Raw genomic sequence first — 18,177 nt, forward strand, 5'->3', positions numbered from 1 at the left:
ATATTTTTCAACTTTTCCCAAATTTAATTATTGAAAGTTCCCTCAACTTTATTTCCATTATTCTTTTATATATCCTTATATATTTAAACAATTAGTTCCAGGTTTTTATATTTTTCATTATATATTTTGATAATAATCTTTTCCCTACTCCAATTCCTTCTAGACTCTTTTCTGCATATCTTGCTTTTTAACTTCAGGTTCTTATTCTCACCCTTCCTCTCCCTCTCCCTCACCCTCTCCGTCTCTCTCCTTTTCTCTCTCTAACACCCGGACTCTCTTCCTTCTTGCCCCCCCCCCCAGTCTCAGTGACATACTATGTTCTTTATTCATTTAGGGTACCAATACTTACCATTATGTATATCTAGCCTAATTCTAATAGCTAATCACATATCAATTAATGTCACTTACAGGGTGACAAGTATGTAACAAGTATAAGATAAATAATTCAAATAAATTAATTTAAGATTTTTTGAACACCTCTTTTCCTCATTCTTTTTTAAAAAGATTTTCTTTTTTATACATGTACAATATATAAAAATACAACGAATATAGCAATATACAACGATTGCTTTCTTCAGACACACCAGAAAAGTGTACCTGACCCCATTATAGATGGTTGTGAGCCACTGTGTTTTTGATGGGATTTGAACTCAAGACCTCTGGAAGAGCAGTCAGTGTTTTAAAACACTCAACCATCTCTCCCTTATTTTAAGGTTTTATTTCCTGTTCCCAGCACATCAAAAGTGAACAATCATGGATAATTAGTTAATATTTTCTCCTTCAGTCTTTACTTTTTAAATAATAATACAACTCCACTATTAACTTCTATATGTGTATTACATGTATATTCATATATATCTTAAGAATTAAATTTAGGAAAAATTACAATTCCTTTCATTTCCATATTGCTTAGAAAAGACAAACATTTAAATTTATTAGTAATATGTGGGTTGTTTTCAGCTATTAGGTAAATGATTGAGAGTTTCCTCATGTCCTCTGTTGATTGATGGAAATTCATTGCTTTATCTCCTTAGTTTCTTCTCTTCAACTGTCAGTGACTCATCCTCAGTATCCAACTGTTTTGATCATTTTATTGTTGCAAATTTTTACATGTCTTCTTTCTTTATCTACTGCATTACTCACTTTTGTACATTCCTGGGAGATTTGTTGTTGTTGTTGTTGCATACCTTGGAATTCTGCTTTATCTTTCATTTTCTCTGCATAAAAGTCTGAATTTCAATATTGTCACTTGTTTAGTTTCAGAAATGACAAGTGCCTGCCAGCTGTGATCTATCATAACCAAGCTCTTCGCCTGGATGATGCCTGCCCATAAATCTGCATTCACATTTTCATATGAGTTTCACCAAGTATGCTCTGTACTTAGGTTTTTTCACATGTCCCTTGGTGGGGAAAACTGACACTGAAGAAGCATCTTAGTCAATCTTTCGTCTGCCAACAAATGAAATCTGGTTACATGATTTTGGCAAGATGGACAATCTTGAGCAACATAAAGAGCTTCAGGGGAAACAAGGAAAATAGAATCTTGAGCCCATGGGCTATAGATTAAATTTGTCATCTCTAATGATAATGCCCCAAATCATATCTTTTGATTAGAACCTGTTATTTCCATGAAAGTGGCTAGATAATTGATTTTCCTTTTTCTATCAGAGATACTAGGTGTTTTCAAATAAACAGCATAATAAGAAAGCTTTCAACACTATTTCTTCGAAAATATTGCAATTAATGTTTACCATCGATAAAGATACTTAGAATATTAGTTAAACTAATTGTATACATATGAGTTTGGAGTCATAATGCTATATAAAGTCTGCCCAGACAGATTTTTACCTTCTTCTCACTTTATTTCCTCCAAGACAGTAACTAACATAGTTTGAACATAAATTCATTCACAATAATGTATTAGCCCCTCAGTTAGCCAAGGTTGGGTTTTCTTTGTTATATAAATTTAATAGTGGGAATATTGTAAACAAATATAGGTTAATGGTCATATGGTTTTGATGAGTCAGCATAGTTTTAACTTGTTAACAAGCTTTATTTATTCTATTTACTTCAATAATTACATTCAATGTAAAATAGAGCTAGGTGAATTAATAGGTTAAGTGTACTTAGTATGTATAATGACCCGTCAACAAATCCAGAAAACATCTACCATGGCATTTTTTATTCATTTGACCATGGGACAACAACTTACAAAACTGATAGCATTGTAAACTAAATTTCTAAAGGCTTCATGATACCACAAGTTTATTACTGAGCAAATGTAGAATTTCTGAATCATTTGTGGTTCTTTCCATTATCCTCACTACAGCCTACTCACTCTAGATTTCTTGATTACGGACTTGTGTTCTCCTCTTCTTACAGCATTACTCCTTAAATTAATATTTAGGATATGTTAGCAGTTTACCTTCTATTATTGGAACCATCAAAATTGGGGCATTTTTCAAGCATATATCAGGTACAGTATTTTAACAAACTAATCTTCTATTCACAAGTCATCAAATTTTGGTAATTTTATTACATGTTTATGGGTATGATGCATGAGAATTGTGACATGCCACATATTTAGTCCATTAGAATCCATTAAAGTTGAGATGTGCACAGTGAATATTTTATAAATTCCCCCATAATTATTTCAGGGATCTTCAAAATGACTTATATAAGCCATACTCCATAAATATTTTGAGATTATTTAAGTCTTAAATTTATTTCTTCAACACTTAGATATTTACTACATCATTGAAAATTTACAGAACTCAATACAATATAATGTCCTTACCAATTTTTAATTCTTTTTAAAACTATTTTGCTTATTCTGAATTATAACCCCTCCCTAAATTTTCTAGAGAGATGATAGATAGGTAGATAGTAGGTTGACAGATAAGAGGCTGATAGAATTTAATAAAAAAGATATATAGTTTATAAATTAGAAATATAGGTTATAAGTTATATATAGATGATAGATGAAAGATGAGTAATAAATAAATAGATGATAGGTAATTGATTGATAGATAATAAGAGGAAAAGTTTTTGTCATATAATCACATGGAATCTTCTTTTACACTTACTAGTATTGTATCACATAAATCAAACAAGATAAAATACGGTTTCAACTGTCCTTTTCCTAAGGAAATGACAAAAGTACAAGGTGATGGATGGATATGCAATGTAGCCTGAAGTGGCCATCATTTAATAACAATGTATTTATGTTCTGAAAAATTGTACTTCATGTATACTCAAATGGAAAGTAAAAATATCACAAATCTTAAAAAACTATGCACATTAAGTACTTGTTTTCAATAAGATGAAAAATTATATCACCATATATGTGCTCAATGGCTGTGTTTTGGAGAAGGAATAAAGTCCATTAGAGTAGAATGAAGTGCATGCATATTTTCAAATGATTCTGGACAATGTATATAATGCATAAGAAAAACATTCACTATATCATATCTCATGTCATTCACAAACAGGCAGTCCTAGATGAAATAGTTGCAATTAAAAATTTCTAACTAAAATGTGACTAAAATTTATAACCCTAAGGAAATTGAAAGTAAGGAAAAATGGAATTCAGTAAAGTCAAAAAACAAAAAAACTACATTATGACATTTAGATATTAAAACACAGAATTCAATAAAATCTACGTGGGTTATATTGTTGTAAAACAAGATAGCTAATAGTTGTAAAGAATTGTTCTGGAGGGCTTTGCTGGAGCATCCTTGGAGCCATCTCCCTTCTCAGATCCCTCCAAGACTAGTCTGCACAAGTGAGAGTGTGGACTACAGAAGCTAATAGCTTCTGGGACAGGCAGGAGCCACAGAGCTTCTAAGGTACATCCCTTTCCGGCTCCAGACATCTGGGCACCTTCCCTGCCAGAGGAGAGGTATCCACTAGACCAGGGAGGGCTTTGCCAGAGCATCTGCAGGAGCCATCTCCCTTCCTGGATCCCACCAAGACAAGTCTGCACAGGTGAGAGTGTGGACTACAGAAGCTAACAGCTTCTGGAACAGGCCCTGTTGTGGGCCTTCATCTTCTGGCAGGAGGCAAATTCGAACAACAGATATCCGTGCACCTTCTCTGTAAGAGGAGAGCTTGCCTGCAGAGTATACTCTAACCACTGAAATTCAGGAGAGATCTAGTCTCCCAGGTCTGCTGATAGAGGCTAACAGAATCACAAACGAAAAAAGCTCTAACCAGAGAAAACTATAACAACTGACTACAGAGATTACCAGAGGGTGAAAGGCAGACTTAAGAATTTTACTAACAAAAACCAAGGCCACTCACCATCATCAGAACCCAGCATTCCCACCTCAGCCAGTCCTGGGAACCCCAACACAGCTGAAAATCTAGACGCAGATTTAAAGGTATATCTCATGATGATGGTAGAAGACATTAAGAAGGACTTTAATAACTCACTTAAAAAATACAGTAGAACACTGCTAAAGAGTTACAAGTCCTTAAAGAAAAAGAGGAAAACACATAAAACAGGTGATGGAAATGAACAAAGCCATACTAGACCTAAAAAGGGAAGTGGACACAATAAAGAAAACCCAAAGTGAGGCAACACTGGAGATAGAAACCATAGGAAAGAAATCTGCAACCATAGATACGCACATCAGCAACAGAATACAAAAGGAAGAGAGAATCTCAAGTGCAGAAGATTCCATAGGGAACCTGGACACAACAGTAAAAGAACATAAAATGCAAAAATATCCTAACTCAAAACATCCAGGAAATCCAGGACACAATGAGAAGACCAAACCTATGGATAATAGGAGTAGATGAGAACAAAGATTTTCAACTTAAAGGGCCAGCAAATATCTTCAGCAAAACTGTAGAAGAAAACTTTCCATACCTAAAGAAAGAGATGCCCATGGACATAAAAAAAGCCTACAGAACTCCAAATAGACTGGACCAGAAAAAAATTCCTCCCAAAACATAATAATCAGAACAAAAAATTCACTAAATAAAGACAAAATATTAAAAGCAGCAAGGGAAGAAGGTCAAGTAAAATATAAAGGCAAGTTTATCAGAATTACACCAGATTTTTCACCAGAGACTATGAAAGCCAGAACATCCTGGACAGATGTTATACAAACACTAAGAGAACACAAATATCAGCCCAGGCTACTATACCCAACCAAACTTTCAATCACCATAGATGGAGAAATCAAAGTATTCCATGACAAAACCAAATTCACACATTATCTTTCCACGATTCAAGCCCTTCAAAGGATAATAACAGAAAAAACAAAAACAAAAACAATACAAGGATGGAAACCACGTCCTAGAAAAAGCAAGAAAGCAATCTTTCAACAAACCTAAAGAAAGACAGCCACAAGAACAGAATGCCAACTTTAACAACAAAAATAATTGGAAGCAACAATTACTTTTCCTTAATATCTCTTAATATCAATGGATTCAACTCCCCAATAAAAGGACATAGAATAACAGACTGGCTACACAAACAGAAACCAACATTCTGCTGCTTACAGGAAACCCATCTCAGGGAAAAAGACAGACACTACCTCAGAATGAAAGGCTGGAAAACAATTTTCCAAACAAATGGTTTGATGAAACAAGCTGGAGTAGCCATTCTAATAGCAAATAAAATCAAATTTGAACCCAAAGTATTCAAAAAAATACAAGGAGGGGCATTTCATACGCATCATTGGTAAAATCCTCCAAAAGGACCTATCAATTCTGAATATCTATGCTCCAAATACAAGGACAGCCACATTCATTAAAGAAACTTTAGTAAAGCTCAAAGCACACATTGCACCTCACACAATAATAGTGGGAGACTTCAACACACCACTTTCATCAATGGACAGATCATGGAAACAGAAACTAAACAGGGACACAGTGAAACTAATAGAAGTTATGTAATAAATGGTTCTAACAGATATCTATAGAACGTTTTATCCTAAAACAAAAGGATATACCTTCTTCTCAGCACCTCACGGGACCTTCTCCAAAATCAACCACATAATTGATCACAAAACAAGCCTCAACAGATACAAAAATATTGAAATTGTCCCATGCATCCTATCAAATCACCATGGATAAAGGCTGATATTCAATAACAACATAAATACTAGAAAGCCAACATTTATGTGGAAACTGAACAACACTCTTCTCAATGACACCTTGGTCAAGGAAGGAAAATAGAAAGAAATTAAGGACTTTTTGGAGTTTCATGAAAATGAAGCTACAATATACCCTAACTTATGGGACACAATGAAAGCATTTCTAAGAGAAAAACTCATAGCTCTGAGTGCCTCCAAAAAGAAAGTAAGAGAGCACACACTAGCAGCTTGACAACACACCTAAAGGCTCTAGAAAAAAAGGAAGAAAATTCAACCAAGATGAGTAGACGGCAGGAAATAATCAAACTCAGTGGGCAAAATCAACCAAGTGGAAACAGGAAGAACTATTCAAAGAATCAACCAAATGAGGAGCTGGTTCTTTGAGAAAATCAACAAGATAGATAAACTCTTAGCCAGACTCACTAAAGGGCACAGGGACAGCATCCTATTTAACAAAATCAGAAATGAAAAAGGAGACATAACAACAGATCCTGAAGAAATCCAAAATACTATCAGATTCTTCTATGAAAGGCTATACTCCACAAAACTGGAGAACCTCGATGAAATGGACAAATTTCTAGACAGATACCAGGGAACAAAGTTAAATCAGGACCAAGTTAATGACTTAAACAGTCCTATATCCACTAAAGAAATAGAGACAGTCATTAATAGTCTCCAAACCAATAAAAGCCCAGGACCAGATGGGTTTAGTGCAGAGTTCTATAAGACCTTCAAAGAAGATATAATTCCAGTTCTTCACAAACTATTCCACAAAATAGAAGCAGAATGAACTCTACCAAACTCATTCTATGAAGCCACAATTACTCTGATACCTAAACCACAGAAAGACCCAACAAAGATAGAGAATTTCAAACCAATTTCCCTTGTGAATATCGATGCAAAAATCCTCAATAAAATTCTCGCTAACCAAATCCAAGAACACATCAAACAATTATCCATCCTGACCAAGTAGGTTTCATTCCAGGGATGTAGGGATGGTTTAATATATGGAAATTCATCAAGGTAATCCATTATATAAACAAATTCAAAAACAAAAACCATATGATCATCTAGTTACATGAGGAGAAATCATTTGACAAAATTTAACACCCATTCATGATAAAAGTCTTGGAAAGATCAGGAATTGAAGGCTGATACCTAAACATGATAAAAGCAATCTAGAGCAAACTAGTAGCCAGCATCCATGTAAATGGTTAGAAGCTGGAAGCAATCCCACTAAAATCAGGGACTAGACAAGGCTGCCCACTTTCTCCCTACCTATTCAACATTGTACTTGACGACCTAGCCAGAACAACAAAAGGAGATCAAGGAGATACAAATTGGAAAAGAAGAAGTCAAAATATCACTTTTTGCAGATGATATGATAGTATATATAAGTGACCCTAAAAATTCCACCTTAGAACACCTAAACCTGATAAACAGCTTCGGTGAAGTAGCTGGATATAAAATTAACTCAAACAAGTCAATGGCCTTTCTCTACACAAAGAATAAACAGGCTGAGAAAGAAATTAGGGAAACAACACCCTTCGCAATAGTCACAAATAATATAAAATACCTTGCAGTGACTCTAACTAAGGAAGTGAAAGATCTGTATGATAAGAACTTCAAGTCTCTGAAGAAAGAAATTAAAGAAGATCTCAGAAGATGGAAAGACCTCCCATGCTCATGGATTGGCAGGATCAACATTGTAAAAATGGCTATCTTGCCAAAAGCAATCTACAGATTCAATGCAATCCCCATCAAAATTCCAACTCAATTCTTCAACGAAATGGAAAGGGCAATCTCCAAATTCATCTGGAATAACAAAAAACCTAGGATAGCAAAAATTCTTCTCAAGGATAAAAGAATCTCTGAAGGAATCACCATGCCTGACCTAAAGCTGTACTACAGAGCAATTGTGATAAAAACTTCATGGTACTGGTATAGCAACAGACATGTAGACCAATGAAATAGAATCGAAGACCCAGAAATGAATCCACACACCTATGATGACTTGATCTTCGACAAGGGAGCTAAAACCATCCAGTGGATAAAAGACAGCATTTTCAACAAATGGTGCTGGCACAACTGGTTGTTATCATGTAGAAGAATGCGAATTGATCCATTACTATCTCCTTGTACTAAGGTCAAAGCTAAGTGGATTAAGGAACTCCACATAAAACCAGAGACACTGAAACTTATAGAGGAGAAAGTAGGGAAAAGCCTCGAAGATATGGGCACAAGGGAATAATTCCTGAATAGAACAGCAATGTCTTGTGCTGTAAGATCGAGAATAGATAAATAGGACCTCATAAAACTTCAAAGCTTCTGTTAGGCAAAAGACACTGTCAATAAGACAAAAGGCCACCAACAGATTGGGAAAGGATCTTTACCTATCCTAAATCAGATAGGTTACTAATATCCAATATATATAAAGAACTCAAGAAGGTGGAATCCAGAAAATCAAATATCCCCATTAAAAAAATGGGGCTCAGAACTAAACAAAGAATTCTCACCTGAGGAATACCAAATGGCTGAGAAACATGTGAAACAAGGTTCTGCATCCTTCATCATCAGGGAAATGCAAATCAAAACAACCCTGAGATTCCACCTCACACCATTCAGAATGGCTAAGTTAAAAAATTCAGGTGGCAGCAGATGCTGGTGAGGATGAGGAGAAAGAGGAACACTCCTCCATTGTTGGTGGGATTGCAAGCTTGTATAACCACTCTGGAAATCAGTCTGGTGGTTCCTCAAATAATTGAACATATTATGAGGATCCTACAATTCATCCCCTGGGCATATATCTAGAAGATATTCCAACAGGTAAGAAGGACACTTGCTCCACTATGTTCATAGCAGCCTTATTTATAATAGCCAGAACCTGGAAAAAAAAAACAGATGCCCCTCATCAGAGGAATGGATACAGAAAATGTGGTACATTACACAATGGAGTACTTCTAGGCTTTAAAAAGAATGAATTTATGAATTTCCTAGGTAAATGGATGGACCTGGACAGAATCATACTGAGTGTAGTAACTCAATCACAAGAGAACTCACATGATATGTACTCACTGATAATTTGATATTAGCCCAGAAACTTAGAATTCCCAAGATATAAGATACAATTTGCGAAACACATGAAGCTCAGGAAGAACTAAGACCAAGTGTGGATACTTTGCCCCTTCTTGGAATTGGGAGCAAGGCACCCATGGAAGGAGCTACAGAGACAGAGTTTGGAGCTGAGACAAAAGGATGGACTGTCTAGAGGCTGCCATACCAAGAGATCCATCCCATAATCTGCCTCCAAATGCTGACACCATTGCATACACTACCAAGATTTTGCTGAAAAGACCCTGATATAGCTGTCCCATGTGAGACTATGCTGGGGACTGGAAAACACAGATGTGGATGCTCACAGTCAGCTATTGGATGGATCACAGGGCCCCCAATGGAGGGAACACTATAGGTAAAACAACAATATGAACTAAACTGTACCCCCCCCCCCAGAGCTCGTGTCTCTAGCTGCATATGTATCAGAAGATGGCCTGGTTGGCCATTAGTGGAAAGAGAGGCCCATTGGTTGTGCAGACTTTATATGCCTCAGTACAGGGGAACGCCAGGGCCAAGAGGTGGGAGTGGGTGGGTGGGGGAGTGGTGGGGGAGGGTGGGAGGGACTTTTGGAATAGCATTGGAAATGTAAATGAAGTAAATACCCAATAATAAAAAAAGAAAGAATTGTTCTAACTCAACAATAGTAGTAAATAAAATCCTATGTACTATTTTTAAGTGAGTTCCAGGACAGCCAAAGCTACACAGAGAAACCCTGTCTTGAAAAACAAAACAAAACAAAACAAAACAAAAAATAAAAATAAATAAATAAACAAAAAAATAAATGTAAACAGTTACAGTTATTATGAAATTGTACAAAGAAAACTGAGACTTATGCAGTACTCTAACTATTAGAATACGTGCTCCACTCATTGCTTTGATAGATTAAAAAGTTGCTTAAGCCTACACCTGTTACCAACAGGCATTTTATTTTTAAATATTTATTAAGAAACCTACAAAAATGATTAGCTTGAAAGTCTGTACACAAATGAGAATAGAAGTCTTGTTCATATCATCAACTGCTAACACGTGTTCCTAAGTCCATAAAGAAAAATATATATATTCACTAGAAGATTCCAATTTATGAAAAGAAAATACTATTATAAAAAATGTGAATAATACTTAGTACAGCATAGGTTTCCAAGCCTGTTAGCTACAGTGGGCCATGACAGCTATTACTGTGGAGTGAGATATGCTAGGCTGACTCCTCTATTTTCTGAGTGCTCCTGAGCAACTTTACTCTTTGGACACATTGGTAACTTTTTTTTTTTAATTTATTTATTTTTATTCCAAGCATGGAAATTGCTGGGTTGGGATGTGGGAAGAGTTTCTCTTATCTTCTACCACAATCTATGGTAGGGATATTGAAACATAGTATATCACAGAGTCTCAATGGTCCAATTTGACTGGCTTATGAGACTACTGAGATAAAGGACAGTAAATTACCTAGTTTCTGAAGTTTTCTCAAAGTGATCAGTACATGGATTGTTCAATCTCCTTTAGTATAAAAGAAAGAAGATCTGGAACGTCTGAATTTAGCTTTTTTTTTAATTATTTGTTGGAATTTTTATTAGATATTTTCTTCATTTACATTTCAAATGCTATCCCCAAAGTCCCCTATACCCTCCCCCGCCCTGCTCTCCAGCTCATCTACTCCTACTTCCTGGCCCTGGCATTTCCCTGTACTGGGGCATATGATCTTCACAAGACCAAGGGCCTCTCCTTCCACTGATGGCTCACTAGGCCATCCTCTGTTACATATGCAACTAGAGACACAGCTCAGGGGAGGGGGGGTATTGTTCCTCCTATAGGGTTGCAGCCCCCTTAAGCTCCTTGGGTACTTTCTCTAGCTCCTTTATTGTGGGTCCTGTGTTCCATCCAATAGGTGACTATGAGCATCCATTTTTGTATTTGCCAGGCACTGGCAGAGCCTCATAAGAGAGAGCTATATGAGGGTCCTGTCAGCAAAACCTTTCTGGGATATGCAATAGTGTCTGGGTTTGGTGGTTGTTTATGGGATAGATCCCCCTCTTGGGGAAGTCTTTAGATGGTCCTTCCTTTTGTCTCAGCCCTGAACTTTGTCTCTGTAACTCCTTCCATGGGTACATTCTAAGAAGGAACAAAGTATCCACAGTTTGGTCTTCCTTCTTGAGTTTCATGTGCTCTGCAAATTGCATCATGGGCATTCTAATTTTCTGGGCTAATATCCACTTATCAGTGAGTGCATATCATGTGTGTTCTTTTGTGATTGGCTCTTACCCTCTTACACTCTTGCCTTTCTCGTGCCTCGTGCCCCTTATCAAATGGCTGAGAAGCACCTAAAGAAATGTATGGCACCCCTAATCATCATGGAAATGCAAATGAAAACAACCCTGAGATTCTACATCACACCAGTCAGAATGGCTAAGATAAAAAATTCAGGTGACAGCAGATGCTGGAGAGGATGTGGAGAAAGAGGAACACTCCTCCACATTTGGTGGGATTGCAAGCTTGTACAACCACTCTGGAAATCAGTCTGGTGGTTCTTCAGAAAATTGGACATAGTGCTACCAGAATATCCAGCAATTCCTCTCCTGGGAATATACCCAGAAGATATTCCAACTGGTAATAAGGACACATGCTCTACTATGTTCATAGCAGCCTTATTTATAATAGCCAGAAGCTGGAAAGAACCCAGATGCCCCTCAACAGAGAAATGGATACAGAAAATGCGGTACATTTACACAATAGAGTACTACTCAGCTATTAAAAAAAAATGAATTTATGAAATTCCTAGGCAAATGGATGGACCTGGAGGGCATCATCCTGAGTGAGGTAACACATTCACAAAGGAACTCACACAATATGTACTCACCGATAAGTGGATATTAGCCCAAAACCTAGGATACCCAAGATATAAGATACAATTTCCTAAACATATCTCCTATGTATTTTTATTATAAAATATAGTCTTGAAAATATGATTTTTGAATTATGTAATACGTCTCTGTTTTTTTTTTTTCACTCTATTGTGTAGTTGGCTCCTCAAGGCCCGAAAAATACACTCTTGTGAGGGTGAGGGTAATCATAAAACTCAATAAGCAAAGATTTCAAAATTAGGAAATATGCATATTTACAAGAGTTCTTATTTCAGCTTCCAACCAAGGTTGCTTAGTAACAAAAGCTGGCGAGGAGGAACTCTTTAACCAGTCCAGCTGTTCTCAAGCTGTACAGGGAACTCCAGGCATGCAATATCCATGAGTTGTTACTTCTGCTCTGTGAACTTTTCAGTTATTCAGCTGTCTTTGTGTCACCCACACTTATACGTAAGCCCCTCTCTTACTTTGCTCTGAGCAACTCTAGTGGACCCACAGGTTCACTAATTTAGACAGTTATAAGATATGCTTTGTCATCTCAAGTAAACGGAATCTTTTTCACCCTCCTGGAAAATTCATACAACCGGCATAATGTTATATTATCATCTGTAGAATTTAATTTTCTTTCAATTAGCCCAATATATAAAGTTATAAACTTGGTGCTTATTCTTTATTTACCTTTCACAATCTTGTCATAAATGTATCAATAGGGACCAGATGGAGAACATCATAAATATTCTCAACATTTCCTGATAATAGTCCAAGTATTTTATGGTTTGTACTAAAGATTTATGGTCAGGCAATCACAATGACACCACCTTGATGTAATTAGCAATTTGATGATCATTTAAAGAACATGATGACCCTTAGATAATATTTGATGGGACAAAGAGTATTGTTAGGTATCAATGAAAAGTTTTCTCTCCTCTCTACCTTCCAGGTTTGTGTTTCTTTTTTAAAAAACCAGATATTAAAAAGTAACAGTCAAGCAGAGGTTCCAAATTCTAGATGTGTAATCTCTATCTACACCCAATAGTTCTTTGAAAAACCTATAATCACGAATTCTATATAACTTGGAGAACACTAGGAGATTATTAAAAGAACACTTGATTAGTGGTTATTTTATTCTGAGAATAACTTGGAAAGATGATTGGTAGGAATTTATTCACACTCTAGTAAAATGGAATATGTGTATTTCTTATAAATCATTCTGGGTGGTACAAAGATACACAAAAACAATCTATTACACACGCACAAACACACACACACATATACATATATATATGCACACATATATATATACACATATATATTTATGCACATATATATGCATATATATTTATATATATGATATAAATCTATTTAGTAAGAAGAATGTATCATTACCATTAGGAAATATGCAACATAAATTGTAATAGTTTCTTTACAAAAATAATAAAAGACATTATTGTTGTTATTTATAGCCAAATTGATGTATTTCATCTGATTAGCAAATCGTTGTCAGAAAGATTTTTTATTATTATTATTATTACAATTTTGTATCAGGTAACGCCATGAATTTTAGGTAAATACAAAGCCTTATCTCTTTAAGAGTGTCCTGTAGATTTCCTTTCCATAGGGCTCTGCAGGCTCTGATGGGGCAAACTCACTACAGCAGTGAAACCCAACTTCTGATTCTCTCAGGTTGCACATGTTCACAGTTTGAATATATGGAGGAAAGGTCTACATTCCTCTCAAGAACTGAACAAAGCTCATTTTTTCACTATAATTGTCCAGTTTGAATAAGAGATGAATATTTGCATGTTTGCTTTAAGTTAACAACGTTGATGTTTCTCTAATATTTGGGGGATGGGGAATCCCTATAGACAGAACAATCGCTTAGTTGTTATAAACATGATGAAAATACAAGGCAATAAAATACTCCATGAGAAGTCCACATAATTTGGTTTCCAAGCTGTCTTCATCAATGTTACCCAAAATGAACCTCTGTATTCTTGCGTTTTACCACATGGCAGCCTGTATAATGTCTGACAATATTGTCTAACCAATAAAAATATGTTGAAGGTAACAGAGTAGTCTTTGCCTCCTCATCTTGACATATGTAATTTTAGTTCTATATAAAATGCTTCTTTGCTATATGATAAAAATTCCTGCATGGAAAACATTTAGATATGAATTTAATATAGTTTTACTGAGGAAATTTCTTGATCTATATAATGCTTTATTTCTACATATCAAGTCTGTTGTATTTTAACACAGTATGTAACTACTGGATATCTTGCTCTGAAAAAAATAGCTACTTGCTAATTTTGTGATTAGAGCATAAAAAATATCTATGTGAGCACTTTATCTCATTTTGTGGATCAAAAACCATGAACAGAGAAATATATTAACAAATATTTTTGACTGGGTCAGACATTACCCAACCTCCCCATTGCTTTATGCAAGCCCTCCCATTTTGAGATTAACTCCTGTGTAGAATCTCTCCCCTACCCTCCCTCCCCCTTTCTAGAGCTCCTTCTCCTCCCTATTCTACTGGCCATTTCCACACTCCTGGCTTCTTCATTTGTGTCAGGTTATACAGTAAATTTCAGGGTCCACAGACATGAGAGAAATTTTGGTTTTTGTCTTTCTGACAGTGGGTCCTTATACTAGTCATTTTCCTGCAAATTTCATGATTGAATTTTCCTTCACAACTGAATTAAATTCCATTCTGTATATGTACCCCATTTTTCTTCTCTGTGCATCAGTGAATGCATGCCTAGTATTTTTGCATTTTCTACCTGTTGTGAATAAAGCTGAAAATGTACATCATGAACAACACTCTGCAGCTCCTCCTTTTTGTTCTCCCACCAATCACCAATAACAACTATTAGTTTTCATAGCTAACATTCATTTAGAAATTGATCCATTTCTTTTGGAATTTCTAATGGATGGAATAGAGGATTTTGTTTGTTTGTTTGTTTGTTTGTTTGTTTGTTTGTTTTTTTAAATGTCATTACTGCCATTGGATTCCATGTGTGTTTCTTAAGATGCCTCCTCTTTAGTCTAATTTTCAAGTTACCTCAAGGTGTTCAGTGAGTGTAGCTAAAATTTTAGCACTTTCTTTGATATCAGTTTTAAAGAATCAACGTTTTGTTTCATTGATAGTTGTTGGCAGTTCCAATTTCATTAATATTGACCAGATATAATTTCACCTCTCATTTTGGATTCAGTTTGTTCTTATTTTGGTAAGTCATGAGGTGAACAATTAGCATATTTATGTGTGGTTCCCCTAGTTACTGTTTTAGATACTCTTATGCCTATAGACTTCCTTGTTAAGAATATGAGGGTTTGTGCCTTATATTTGGATATGCTACATTTGTGAGGCCTGTTCTTTTATTTTTGATTGGAAAGAAGAGTGGTATGTCTACGGGGAAAGGAGGGGGACTAGAAGGAGTGAATGCATGGGCAACTATGGTCAGGTTTTATGTATGTAAAAATTTAAAATTAAAAAACAAGCAAAACCAAAGAAATAAAAATGAATGCTAAAACTCTCTGAAAAGCTTTCTGTCATATGAAAAGAACTATAATTGACTAGAACAAATGATGGAGTCCAGGTAAAATTGTGAAAAGAACTATAGATAAGTGAAATCCACTGATACATTTTGACCTGTTAGGCCATTGAACATCACACAGCAGAAGTTTGACTAAATAACACCATATCACTATACTGCACTCAGTACTATAATAAAATATTCAAGTGTTCATTGCTTTGTACAATGAAACAACATTAAAATTTCAGATTTAAATTTTTCTTTTAAAACCAGAAAGAAACTGGTTTATATAGCCAGACTGTACTTTCACAATCCTATAGCTGTCTATATGACAGAACATGGAGCACTGTACTGACTGTCACTTATCAGTGTTTCTATGTAACAACCTCCCACTGCATGCCACATGCCTATAAAACATAATTCAATCATTTAGACAATAGAATGTGGTAAAGATGCTGGATAGCAACCTCATGACAATATGATTCAAATATTCTACTTTTGCTGTTCTGGCATTAGATACTCCCATTGGCCTCTTAATGGGAAGAACACACTTGCCTAGGAAACTTTCAAAAGGATATAAAGACATGTCTAGTCTACATTGAACAAATCTATAGAGCATTCTAATATAGAGATATTAGATAATGAATTATGTGACTAACTAAAATGAAATTTGAAGAAGGTTATGTCTCAGTACCTCTCAATATGACTACATAAATTATACAATTTAGATTCAGGATGATCTTAAGACATGATCTGACTGTCGAAATTGAATCTCATCAATTCACTTTGATTTAATCCGGTGATCTTTAAATCATTTGCTACATAAATGTGAAAAGTCACTAAATTCAATATTCATTATAATCTAAGCAAACATATTCCCATATATTTCTTGAAAAAACAGTAATATGTGGTTGGAAAGTTTACAAATTATTGCCAAAAAGCATAAAAATAATACAAATTCACAAAATATAAAATGATCTTTTGTGCCCATATATCATATTTCTGTAGAATATTGAATAATCATTCTGTTTTTCATGAACGTATAAATTGTAGAATCTGTATTTTCCATGGTCAGTGGGATTCTTTTTGTTTTGAATTTGAAAGACTCCGAGAGGAGTCCCTCGCTCAGGCCTCAGGACAATAGCGGACACCCAAGAACTCACGACAGACCGAGCTTGTTGCAAACCACATGAGGCTTTATTCGGGGAAAGCCAGAGCTCTGGGGACGACTCATATCCCACGCAGGGGTAGAGGAGTCGTCCTCGAGGAGAAAGAGGTCCCAGTTTTTATAGGCCCTCAGGGGGGAAAGGAGAAGGGGGAGATTAGTGGATTTCCAGATCTAAACAATGTCTATTCTCAAGAAATGGGTATGGGAGGGGTACAAGGAAAGAGTCTAATGAAGGTGCAGCAATGGGCACATACCTGGTCAGAACATTGGCAGACATACAGGTTCAAGGAGTGGCCAGAGCATTGTGCACTTCTATTTTTCTAAATCAGTGAAGCTAGTTCTGCTAACACTGACGTCTATCTTGCCAATTTCAGGGCTTCTGTGTCCTTTTACATTCTGCCAGGATCTTTCAAATTGATCATTTGGATGTATAGATAAAAGAGGTAAGCTGATATTGAATAAAACAATAAGTAATTGGTGACATTCATATTAAGAAGTGTTAAGTAATTCGATATTCTTGACTCATATAGTCATCACATATCATAATGGCAGCACATTTAGATACAAAGAGATATCCAGTAAAAATAGGTTTACTATTTAATTTTCTATGGAGGATGGATGTTGAAGCAAATAAGAAAGATTTTATGAAAATACATGTGTGGTGAGACTCTTAACAGGCTGACAAACGTGAATTTCACATTATTCTTAAGAAACTCAAGTTTAAACACAGGTTTAAACTTCAACAAAACATTTTATCCACTCTGAAGAGGAGTTGAAAATCTCCAACTGAGAACCTCATGTGAGCCTACAAAAATATCTAACATTTCTGCTGCAGGGATAAGCAGAAACACAAGGCAATATTTCTATTTGGCTCACCTTGCTGTTTTGAGTCCTCTTTAGAATCTGACCCTCACCATTTCTTTTTAAATTGCTCTTTCTTCTTCACTCTATGCTGAATGTTCTTTGGTAAAACTCAGTATACTAACTTGCAGTTGATAGATTGTCCTCAGATGCCATTTCACTTCTCTTTGCCATTAACATTGTCAACATTGTAGATAAATAGAAATCACTAGCATGAATGACATGACAAATGTATAATTTTAGTTTTTTGTTCCATTTATGTTTTTTCATGTTAGACAGTAACATATGTATGTATGTGTGTGTGTGTATACACACACACACACACACACACACACACACACACACACACACACATACATATGTTAGACAGTTCCATATAAATACATACATATGTGTGTGTGAGTCTCTGTGGGTGTGTCTATGTGGGTGTGAGTCTCTGTGTCTGTGTGTGTGTCTGTGTGTGTGTGTGTGTGAGTCTGTGTGAGTGTGTGTTTCATATCACACATATATATGTGACAAAAATTACCTAGTTAAAATAA

The sequence above is a fragment of the Mus musculus genome, chromosome 5 (genome assembly GCF_000001635.26).
Source record: "Mus musculus strain C57BL/6J chromosome 5, GRCm38.p6 C57BL/6J".
Taxonomy (NCBI): domain Eukaryota; kingdom Metazoa; phylum Chordata; class Mammalia; order Rodentia; family Muridae; genus Mus; species Mus musculus.